The 12,696-nt window shown below is 39.5% G+C and overlaps 1 protein-coding gene across 1 annotated transcript in view; it reads left to right on the forward strand.

The window, feature by feature from the left end:
• TSHZ2 (teashirt zinc finger homeobox 2) overlaps positions 1–11,007 on the forward strand; it is a 297,739-nt gene extending 286,732 nt beyond the window's left edge. The window contains exon 3 of the mRNA XM_090064957.1: positions 1,172–11,007. The gene's annotated coding sequence lies outside the window, so the exon portion shown is untranslated. The remainder of the gene's footprint in view (positions 1–1,171) is intronic.
• The last annotated feature ends 1,689 nt before the right edge of the window (positions 11,008–12,696 follow it).

Consider the following 12,696-nt stretch of genomic DNA (forward strand, 5'->3'; position numbering starts at 1 on the left):
TTTTCTCAGTCTCTTCCTCCCAAGACGTAAGCCAAATAGCACTCAACTCTGAACTGAACTTTTGAACCCACAATTTGAAATTAGGTTAAATTGGCTCCCATCCCTATCTTGAAATGATATCAAAGCACTTTGCATTTTTGAGAGCAGCAAACTAGAATAACTTTTCTATGGAAGTACCACAGTTTTTAGGACTATAGAGGTAAGTTATAGGTCAGGATGTTATTTTTAGGAAAAACTAGGAGCAGCATGGTAGCAGTCCCAACGTTTTCAGGCAGCGTGGGTACAAAAATATCTGTTCAGCATGTAGATCTTAGAACATCTTTTTCAGCAGGTTTAGGTACCTTGTACTGAACGGGTCTGGCTCACTGCTGAACCATGGCAAATCAAACACATCCTTAGACCAGGGCTGTTCAGCTGGTGGCCTGGGAGCCATATGTGGCCTGCAAGGTGTTAATATGCGGCCTGCAGGCTCCAGGCCAACTACCACTCCAACCATGGCCCTTGAGGCCGTTCTCCGTCCCCTGGCTTCTGATTCCTGGGGGGGCAGGGTGGTGCAGCGGGGAAGGGGTTGCACCCATGGCAGGAAGGGGGCCAGCCTGCGGGTGCTGTGCACTTGGAAAAGGAGAGAGCCAGGCTGTGCATGCCACTTGCTGCAGGTAGACTGCTCTTGTGATGTGCACAGCCGGCAAGGGGGTGAGGGTGGGGGTGCTGTACACATGTCTGGGGGGAGCCGGGTTGCCCAAGCAGTACATGTTGCCAGGAGGCTGCGCTGGCTGGGCTATGCACATGGCGGGGGAGGGCTCAGAGGGGCAGCCCCCCAGGTCCACATCGCTGCATGTGGCCCCTAGCTGCTCAAAAGTTGGACAGCCAGCTATGCAGGGTAGTGAGGCAAAGGACCAGTTTCGGTCTAAACATAGGCAACCACAATAACCTGACTCCAGTTAGAACAGCGTCCACTTATCCCAGAAAAAGAAATTAATTTAACCATCTATTTTTTAAATTTATTTTATTTTTCCTATCCCTATCGTTCTTTTTATGAGCCTACAAATGCTCCCGGACGTTATGGAAACCAAAGTGGCTACAGTACGAGAAATTACGAATAAGGAAAAAAATATAGGCTTGGCAAGCCCACATTTTAAAATTATTTTAATTGTTCTTATTCTGCTTGCAGGACAAATGCCTTAGTTCCCGCTCTCCAGCCTGGGCTTCCCGCACAGAGCCCGTCACCACATGCCACTCTGCTCCTGACATTGAACTCCTGACAACCCGAACCGAGAAGACTGCCAAAAAAACTCCAGCAATTCTTCTTCATCCTCACTAACAATTTGGTAATGAAGTATTGATTTCCACTCCCCTGCTTATGGACGATATTAGATTTTCATTGATAAACTGCACTGGGTCTGTCTCGTCTCCACTGTCCCTTTTTGCTGTCACTAAAACAAAGTGCCACTGAAGTAAGATAATGACTGAGAACATTGATGTACTTATTTTGTCAATTTGTAACACTTGACAGGAAAAAAAAAATTCTTCATAGTTTAATGTCCAAGTGGGCTACACAAGATGCAGTCACACTGGAAGCTTTACTTTTCATGGTAATGTCCATTTCCTATTTATAACCCCTTTGGGATAGTTTGTCTAAAGGAAATGTTTCTATTCAGTGCAGCTATTACTGTTGCACCTGGGTTGCCCAATCCAGTCATTGCACTAGGGATCAATATATCACAGTAAGTACAAGAATTATTAAGTTAAAACAGATTCTGAGCCAAAAAACCTCTGAACAATGTTAATCTTCTGTGCAAGTTGTTCAAATAGTTATGCTTAACCATGTTTCTGCCAAAGATTTGTTTAAAATGGATTATTTTCAGTTTGTTTTATTCCTCATTATATATATATATTTTTTAAATCTCCATTATGGTTTACGACAACACATATGCAATGGAGTGATTTTTAAACAAAAGTACTATTGTTAGATTATTGAACGTTATATAGATATATAGAAATATATAAGATAAAAATAAAAGACTAACACCTAAATTCCTTTCTCGGTTACACAAATGTAACTCTAAATAGCTCCCTTAAAGTCAAGGGAGTTGCTTGAGATTTATGCCCTTGTAAATGAGATCAGAATCTGGCCTTTACACTATCGATTGGGCTGGTCTGTTGCTACTGGTATTTACAGGTACTAAAGCATAGCTTATTGTTAAAATCAACTGAAACTCAGTGAGAAGAAGGGGGGAAAAATAAGAGGAGGATGTCAATTTAAAATTCGGTCCTGTAACTTTTTTCATTAAAACTTTGAGGTCCCAATTTTAATTTGTGGAATATTCACGTTAATAATGAGATCTAATTAAGACATCCATTAAAAGCCCGTTAAAGTTAATTTAACGTAAAAATTCCAATAGAACTGTATTAGATTTTCTCCATTAAATTAACGTTATGGATTTTTAACGGATGTCTTAATTATACATTATTATTAACGGGAATACTGTATTACACAGATTAAAATCGGGTTCCAAGCCAACTCAGAAAATCTTCCAGGATGTTTTTATATTACAAACCTCATATTACCTAGTGCACTGCTTGGAAAATCAGGCACAGCTCTGTTTACTCTAGCTGAGCATTTTCCGTACAACTAAAGCAACCTATAATAGACAAATCCATCACTGCATTTAACAAATGAATTTCCCTATTCTCAAAGGACAAATAAGTCTGGATCAAGTTGTAAACTGCTACTCAGTTACAGATGAAATATTTAAAGCATGCTAGGCACAAAATTGAGAAGTGAATCTTTCTCAAATAAGAAAGAGGTTTGAGGGTTTTTTTTAATTATTTTGTTTCAATGGTCAAGGATAAAATAAAAATTCAACATTGACAACATGAAACTAAATCTATTTATTCTATTCCCTGTTTCTAATGCAGGAGGGCCCTGTATTGGAATTGTTTGGGAAATTTTGACATGATCCCTAAACTCAACGTGGAGGAAAAAAAAACCCTTCTTATTTACCTCCTAGGGAAAGTGTTGCCCTTATGCCACATATAATAGCAAATTGCTTTTTTTATGGCATGCATAACCTAGATGGGAAAAAATATGGCGCTTGAGGGAAGGAGGGAAAAAGTAAATGAAGTTCCAGGAATGTCATTCTGAAGTAATGAGGCATGGACAGAAAATATACCCCTCACATCATCGGATTGAGATGGCAGTCGAAATAGCTTCATTGAAGTGTCAGCACTCATCCATCAATCAATCATCCACAAGGAAAAATAGCGACAGTACAACGGGGCGGCTTTTATGGGATTTACTCATGGGCATAGGGAATAGCAGCTCAAATGTAGTTCTGACATGAAAAGCAAGGTGCTGATATTATTTTTTATGATGGGAGGATCATAAAGTGAATTGAGAACAGTGAGGTCTGTCTTTGCTTAACCTATTCAACTGGAAATGAACGGAGCTCAACTGGAAATGAACGGAGCCTTCAGATGGGTTAAGATTGAAGTGTGCACTGTGCTGAGCACTGTCCATTGACAACAAAATTCTATTAAAGCAAAATCAATGTATTAACATTGGGTTCCTCTGAAGCTGTTAAATTGCACAGCCCAGTTCAGGGTTATTAAGAGGAGTTACACAGTGTTGGACCCGGTAAGCAATGCTTCGGTAAAATTCCATCTCGGGAAAATGACATCGCTATTTCCAACTTCCCAAAAACATTTCTCTTAGAAAATTATTTTGTCAGCAAGCGCTGCAGAGTCCCGCTCCTCCCCCTGACAAAGCTCCCACCGATGTCCGATGGGCCCGATCCTGTGCTCCATCACAACTTCGGGTGTGGGGCCATTGATTTCAGTGGAATCTGAGTGTACATGTGCGATTTGTGTTGATTGTTATTTTTGGCAAAGCAGGCCAGATCTTGAGGGGTGCTGAGCATTCACAGCCATGAGCTAAGCAGCCTCCGTGCCATCTGGGTCAACAGGCAGCAAGTTAATGCTTGTGGGATCAAGCCTCCACGTTTGGACCTGGAGGTTTTTTATGGTCTGTTTATTCAGACAAGATGGAAAGCAGGCTTCGCTGGTAGTGAGATTAACCATGAAGATAGGGTTCATGTTTTCAAAAGGTAATCCTGGGTGCGTCTACACGTGTGCCCGATTGTGCAGTTGGTGCAGAGTACAGTAACTGCTGTTCCTGCGCAGTCCCTGGTGCCGCGTGGGGCGTTTCCAACCCTACTGCACAATAGCAACGAGCTACTGTGAAATAGCTCATTGCTACCGCACAGTAGTGTTGGCGTCACGGTTCATACCCACCAACGCTACGTCGCCGCAGCTATGAGCTGTATCGCCGTAGCTTGTCACTACAGCAACATAGCATCTCACGTAGCTGTTACCTCACCCCGTCTTTATGATCTGTCATGCCTAGGCCGCCCTCCTTCCCTCAAGCTGGCCTTTTCCTTAAGCAGAGAGACACCTAGGACAAGGCATTTGTAGCTGTTGGGTAATATGACATGCACTCTAATATGAATTATGCTGACACACAATCACATTGAGACCACAGTGAGTGCTAAGAGAAATGAAAAGTCACCGCTTTCTGCAGTACAAGGGCTGTGCTGTGAACCTTCACGGGGGTACAACCTCTCTTCCTTTTATTTTTTTATTCATTCATTCATTCATTCGATTGCAGGTTATTGCATATAGGCAATGATTTTTAAATGTCTACAGGGGGCAGGGGAAGGGGGGAAAGAAACATTTGCAAGATTAGCACCATTGTATGTTACGGAGAGTTTACAAAATCTTGATGAAGTTGCAGGGCTAGTAGATATGTCGGACCGGATTCTCAGCAGTCCAAGTCAGCACGGCTCCAGTGACTTTGACTGAACTGTGCCAATTTACACCAGCTCAAGATCTGGCCCAGAGCACCAAATAACGGGTTGGTACCAGCATACAGGACGAAGCCTGATTTATTCCTGAAATCTAGCTACTGCATAGTCAAATGCTGGAACAGCTACTTCATTTAGAATCTGGCTACAAACCTTTATTACACTGTGCTAAACCTTGATTATTTTGCCTGCATCTTTGTCCTTTGGGAACATTTTAGCTACACGTTTGAATTAAGTGATTTTTTTTTTACAATAAGATATAAAAAAAAAAAAAAGAAAATGTACGTTGCTCTCTCTGTATGAAACTGGAGATGATAGTTTATCTGTCATATAAATCAGGTAACACAGAAAATCATTGCATCTTTTCTCTGTCGCATCTACTCAATATCTATCGTTCTGACTTTTATTCTTATTGGAGATCATCAAAACATTAATTAAAAGCCTGGTGATCAAACAGCCGAATATTTATGATTCACGTCCCTGCTTATTAACAAGTGGCATATTGATACACCACATATCCAAGCTGTTTATGCTCTTGCTGTGCAGTAAAGCAGTAAGAATTGTTACCCTTATATACTACTTCTAAAGATTTATTGAGAAACCATCGCTCCTTTCCTGCCACCATACATGTCAAAAGAAGTCGTTTCACCCTAACAAACTGATTTTTTTTATTAAAGGAGGGGCATAATTAGCCACTGTTTAGAGTCTAGAATATCAGCATTGCCAGTGTTTGGCCTTTTTTTAAAATAAGGTCCCTAATTATTTCAGCACTGGCAGTGAAAGGAGGATATTTAACTTTAAAAAGTGGCTCTTTTTGGTTCAATCAGACTTTAACAAAAAAAAAAAAAATCTTTAAAAATCAGCTAACAAACATACCAGTAATTACTTGTCAGTGCAGCTTCATAAGGATTTTTATTACCTCCTTGTAAAAGTATTTACAAGACTGACTTCACTGGCTCTTTTAGAGATCGTAGAGGACATAAGAAGTCATTTTGAAAATCAATAATTATATATTAAGAGGTGAGGTCTCCCAAGTAGGTTTTATAGGCTATTGTGTCAATTCTTATACATATATCTGGCAAAGATTATTTTCTAAATATTCTTTTTTTTTTTCCTTTTTTTTCCTGGATAAAGAAGCAAGCTTGCTGGCATATATGCTAAGCCCTTCATACACCATGTGCAGCTCTGAAATTGGAGGGAGACATTTGCACTAATCAGGCTTATAAGAGGGGTAAGGCCTTTGTAAGGCTGCAACACGGGGACTGGAAAACTTTTTCTTGTTGAAGAAAAGGCCTTGAGGCAGCTCTGACAAGGGAGCTGGATGCAGCTTCGAGAGGGGGTTGCTTTATACAGGGCTTGCTCATTGTTACTTCCCAAGGGCACAATCCAGGTGTCAGCCCTCAGTTGAATGCTGTGTTGCAGTTAAACCTGGTGGAAAACCTGCCGTCCTCCTCCGCTGCATGGAGACCCTCTCTCAGCTCAAATGCCACCTTGCCTGTCGTGTAGTACAGTACCACAAAGGAAGAGGCAGTTTTTTTACCTCTGGGTGTGTCTACACCTTGCCCTATGGTGACATAGTGACATGCTACATTGCTGGACGGCGTGCTATAGCAATGTAGCGATCACGTGAGTCTACACGCGATCACCAGCTATGTCGCCGTAGCAGTGCGCTCCCCCGGTATAGCATGCCACTATGGCGATGTAGCGGGAAAATCTAAATGTAACCACCTGCACTGCGCCGTGCTTTTGTGCTTGCAAAAGGAAGTACTGAAACATGGCAATATGGCTGGACGGTGACGTGCAGACGCGCCCGGCAGGTAGATTCGAGTGGCTTTGGCCTTCACAGACAGACATACGGAGCAATATATATTTAAAATCCTCTCACAGAGACAATATTAAACATAGATTCCAAATGAACACACTTGGTTTTAAAGGCCATCTGTCCCCATGCAGGGCTGTACAACTTGAGATATTATTCCTGTTCCGGTATGTTTTGAAGCACCGTGCTTGCTTAAGAGAGTGTTTCTGGCCCGCTGAACGTGCAGCTTTGCAATTGTTAGTTAAAAATGCTAAGTGGGGGTTTTTTTCCCCCCCCTATTGAAAAAGTTTAGCAAGATGCTAACATAGTCACTTTATTCAGGCAGACAGTCCTTCAGTAATACCTCTGAAATATTTTAAAGACACCTAGACCTGCGGCCAGGGCTTCTGTATATTTGATGATTTGTATCACAGAGTAAGAAAGATTGGCCTGGATTTTGAGACTAGGGAAGTATCCAAACCCTGGGTTTAAAGGCAGATTTTAGCTCACATTTCATCAAATAAATGGCCTGGTCTGACATTACTTGGCATCAGCCGGGGTCATTGCTGGGCCTGGATGAGGCCTAGTGGTTTTTATTTTTATTATAATTTGTTTTCATTCATGAAACCGGTAATAGGATGTCGTCCTTATCTGAAGCCCCTTTGTTGAAAGATTTTTAAAATCAAGTTTTTGTTTTACAGTTATACTGAAAGCACAACACAATCGACAAACAGTTTCTAACCCACTATAGATGGAGACTAAGCCATTGGTTGGCACACAAAAACTTTTACCAGCATAGATAGGTTGATTAGAGATGTGATTTTTTCCAACATTGTTTTGCCTCCCCACAAAAAGCAGCCAACCCCTTATAAAGTATGTTTATGGGTGGGGGCTATTTTTCTTTGCTCCATCACTTCATACCAGTATAAGTACTGCTCTACTGGTATGTATGAGCGTACACTAGAGGGCATTTGGCGTTTTAACTTTGCCAGCAAAACTTTTTTAAGTGCAGATGGTGCCTAGAGTGATGCTGTTCTTTTTTTGTATCAAATGCCCATAAAGTATTTTTTCCGAGAGTACTTAAAAAATGAACTAGCTGTTCCACTGGACTTACTGCAGAGTAATAAACTCCAACTCCCAGCTCATCTTCAGTCTCAGCTTGAGAAATGTCTCTGAGCTTTTGTAAACTGCCATATTTGAGAAAAATAGATTAAATACTAATCTTAGTAGCTCACATATTTTTACTTCTGTTTATATCATCTGACTGCAAAAAAAATTTTTTTTTTTTGGTCCAAGTAGAGAGAATAAAACCTTCCATTACACGGCCCAGAAGAGAGAGCAGAAAAATTAACAATGGTTTAAAAAACCCTTGTATAAATACAAATAGATTGTAACGCAATGACTGAATTATCTTGAAACACAAATCCACACTTGGTGTCAGCCCCAAGTGAAGGGAGGTATTTACAGTACTCAAACAGCCATGCAATTATGTCTCCAATGTGAAAGATGTGTATGGTAATGTTTTTACTTACTAAATGGTCCATGTAACATTCAGGAATTACATATCTCTCTATATCTATGTAGAAATAGATAGAAATAAATGGATATGTACATGTAGACAGATATGTAGATACACAGATCTACATATATACAATATGTGTGTATATATAAAAACGCAACCATTTTGTGGCTGAAGAAACAACAGTGCACTATTTGCACCGAGCAAAACCAGCAGATATCTTCAGGGTGTACAATGCAGTATTTTGGCTTTATAATGCAGCAAATGCTGGAATGTGCAATACAGGTTGCAAAAGCTGACAAGCTAAACAGTTCTTATTTGGCTCAGGGTACTTAACTGTCATACATCTCTGGTACAATATACCCTTTTGTCTAGTGCATAAGCATCACTTGTTAATCCCTTCCTTTGAGGGGTTTTTTTCTTTTTTTTAATTGTTATGTTTATGTCGTGAATATATCAGCATGAAACATCAAGGTCCATCCCCATCTGAAAAAATGGAGTGTAGTTGGGCACATCAGTAAATTTGAGTGTCAGCTATTTCTTGCTCTGCACAAACGCTTAAGATATTTAGTATGTTTGTTATTGGCAGCATCTTCAGGTCACATACTTGACCCTTGCTGTTAGTTCTGGAATTTTGTTTTAAAAAAAATAAATAAGTGAATTATCAAAAGCTCATTTCTCTTGGGTCAAAGGTAAGAAATATATGTATATACTACAAATCGCAAAAAGGAGAGAGAAACCCTTTTTTTTATATATGAACAAAGCAAACAGGACTCCTTTCAAAGAGAAATCACAGTGACTCTTATCTGTAGAATGTTTCAGTGCTAATGCACTAATTTTGTAACAAGTGCATGCTGTATAGACTATATTGCCTGTATACTTAGAATGGGGGGAATACAAGCTGCTTTTCGTCGTGCACTGCAGCTTGGTTGGGTGGAGAGTTAAGCCTTTGATGAATTTTTATACTGTACATATTTGTATATATTAACTATATTGCCATGTTATGAACACAGATTTTGTTATATTTGCTTGTTTCTGTTTCCTACAAAACTGGTCCATTATGGGGGATATTTTTTTTTGTATAGAAAATATGCTTGTAATATTTTTTTTTCCTTGTTCATTATCTCTTAACGGTTTATAAAGGAATCAAAGAACTGAGTTTACAGAGGAACGATGAGAAGCAAGTCTGTGTTTGCATGAGACCTGCCCAAATGCCGGCTATTGGTGGGGGGGGAGGGGGGAAGGGAACATTTTAAGTCTAAGTTTTGCTTTTAAAGCATGCTGAATCCCATGGGAAAACTCATACATGTACAATTATTCTCTTTGTATTTTATCTAATAGTGCCTGAATTTTTTTTTAAATGTTTTCTTAGAGGAACAATTCATAATTGTCAAAATTTGAAACATTAGCTTAATTTTGTTTTCATGACCTCTCATTTCTCCTCCTTATTTATTTTGTTGCTGTTTGTAATAGGCCCCAAGGCCATTACTGACATTGCAGTGTTCTTCTTCCACATTAAGGATGTTTTTAAAATTACTAAGATTATTGAGCCAACAGGCTGTTTTAATCAAAACCATGTTTCACTTGGTTTTGATGATTATGAATGGTCCTTACAATGAAAAAAAAAATCCTTTCTGCTAGGAGGATTATACCATCTAGTGGTCAAAAAGACTCATCACACAGATATGCATCTTCCCAGTGTTTTGCTGCCTCTCTCAAAGCCAAGCCAGTAATTTTGTTTCAAATTATTTGCTTATTATAACTAACTTAAACTAAATACAAATTTAAAATGGTAATGGCATTTTTTCTTTGGTTGATTGCTAAATAAATTCATATAATTTATACTAGAGGAGATTACTGCTTTTATTGTTTTGGTTTCCCAAAAGCAATTATTAACAATCACGACTATGTATCTCATTAAATTTAAATCAGGTCAAACCTGTTTATCCAAGGCCTTTCCTGATGTACAAAAAGATGGATGTATTCTGGTGCACTTACGATGTACTTCCATATATGATTTTGCAGCATTGAGATCTCTAGACCATCATTTTTGCTTTATAATTTTTACGCTGCAAATACGTTGTTAAAAAAAAAAATCTCTCAACTTCATCACAGTGAGCATTACTTTTTAATAAAAACAGTACTTTTTATGCAGGGATTTTGAAAAATAAAATCACTGCAGTTTTAGAATTGTAATTAAAGCCCAGAATAATAGATCATGCATCTTTATCTGTTGTGTTTTAAAGGGAAAAAAATAGCCCAAACTGTTTGCATAATCCTGAATGCCTCATTTCCATAAAAAAGGTTTCTATACATATATTATTTACATTTTTAAACATGGTAATTCTTTCCTTTGTGGCAGAAAATGTCTCTTTTTCACTGCAGTTATTGGAAAGCGACTGTTCACAGCTGAAATGTTATCGTAATTTGCATCAGGAAACCCAACTGCAGACATTAAGGACTTGGGTGTGTTCAATTATGATTTTGCTGGAGGCTGTCCCTCATTTTAATGCTGCACTCATTGAACTACCTTTCTGAAATCTAGCTGATATGGTTCACCATAGACATGCTTCACAACATCATTAGCTTTGCAAATGGCTTCATTTCAGTCAATGCAGACTTCAGTTTTGGCCAATTGTAAAATGGAAATTTGAAAAGAAAAAAAAAAAAACAGATGCACTTAAAACATGAAAAGAATTATTTATATGATAAAAATATATTTAGATTTTCAAAGCACAAGACTGAACAGAAGTGCTCTTTTTATGCTTTCTGAAGATGTTACTGTTAAAAGTCTTTCTACATCAGGCTTAATAAATCTGTAATGACATTTGATGGATTGATTTCTGTGTGGGTTTTTCTTCTTTCTTGCAATAGCGAGAGAAAAAGTCTGACCTGGAGAGACTGTGGGAGTGAAACCACAAGAATGTGCCTGGTTCAGTAAAACCTATGACTAATTTCTAGAATCCTCCCTTCTCTAAAATGTGTGTGTGTGTGTGGGGGGGAAATAATCCAACTATACCGCCCCATATTTGTTTCTACATATCTTTTGCTTCCTCTCATCTGGATTCTCTGACCACTTCACGCTTGGGTTATTTATGATGTAATCTACTGCAAGGCATTGGGCGGCTGTCACACAAATTCAGGGATTGCTAGCCATAAACCAGCCATGATTGAGATACCAAATACCCTTCTTTCAAGTGCTCCACCTCAGACGGATGGTTCTGTTTAACACTTAGTTTCCCTAAGTACTCCCTCGTTCCTCTTAATGTTCCCTGTGAATTGGGCGATGTTTCACATGCTGGAGTTCAGAAGCAGAAGCCGATGCCGCACGAGAAATGATTTGTTATTTACTGCAGATGAGTCAAAACGAGCGGTGGTAGAATTTCCCAAGTCTTGTCCTCATTAAATTATGGTGGGTACAGTATCACCTGTTGCCCATATTTAATTGCCACTGCTCCTCATCTCAGTGATAAACTAGAAGATGAAAGGCAGCCTCCCATTCAAGACAACCCAATATGCTCGCTGGTAACAGGAAGCAGCACTCCTGAGGGAAATAATGCAGGGCCAGCCTTATGCATTCATAGTGCAACTGCCTAGATAGGACATTGCAATTTCAGGGGCATTGCACAAATGCACACTCCACAGATTAATCATTGGGATCAAAGGGCAGGCCACTCATTGCTACCCTGCTGGCAGTAGGACTAGAGGGGGGAAAACACAGGATGTGATTTCCTCCTATAGCAGTGGCATCAGAAGGGGACAATCCATCACACATCTGCCCCTCTGGCCCAATGAAGCCTTGCATTTCTTTAGGCTTCTTCTAATCAAATGCCAGTCAAGTTACGATCTCGCAAGGGAATTTCTCCCACCTCCGACTTCCTTCGACTTGAATGCCTACCACCCATCACAGCAAATACACCACCATCTTTCAGGCATGACACTGGCTCCCTCAGAGGCAATGGAGAGCCCTGCTCGAACACGCTGCTAATTCCCATCACTCCCTGCTGGAGCCCAACATCTCATTCTTATGACACACTGAGCTATTCCATCCCAAAGAGCAAGACAGCCAAAGGCTACTCTTGACTCTCTGTGCCTTGTGCTACAATGTGAAGAGCTGCCACAAAGCCTGGCCAGAAGACCAGTAAATTAAATTATATACTCTATGTAATTGTTAATACATTAGTTAAGTGAAATTGCCTGAGAATTATATGATACTAATTTTTTTAAGAGAATCTTTTTAAGAACTCTATTGCACACATTTAAAAAAAAAGCCCTCTAGGGTAAAATAAATATATATACACATATATGGATGGCTAAAATAACAAATTAATCATAAAACCTAGAGATGGAAAAGAACTATTAGATCATCCAATTCATCTTGCTGCCTGCCAATACAGGTTTGTTCCTTACAGAACATTCCCCAGGGGTTTGTCTCGCCTTTCTGAATTAACTCCAGCAATCAGGGTTCTCGGCCACTTCCTTGGAAGACTATTTAATAGTTTAGGCATGCTTTACAA

Source organism: Crocodylus siamensis, chromosome 10, assembly GCF_052110815.1.
Source record: "Crocodylus siamensis isolate JL-2025a chromosome 10, ASM5211081v1, whole genome shotgun sequence".
Classification (NCBI taxonomy): Eukaryota; Metazoa; Chordata; order Crocodylia; family Crocodylidae; genus Crocodylus; species Crocodylus siamensis.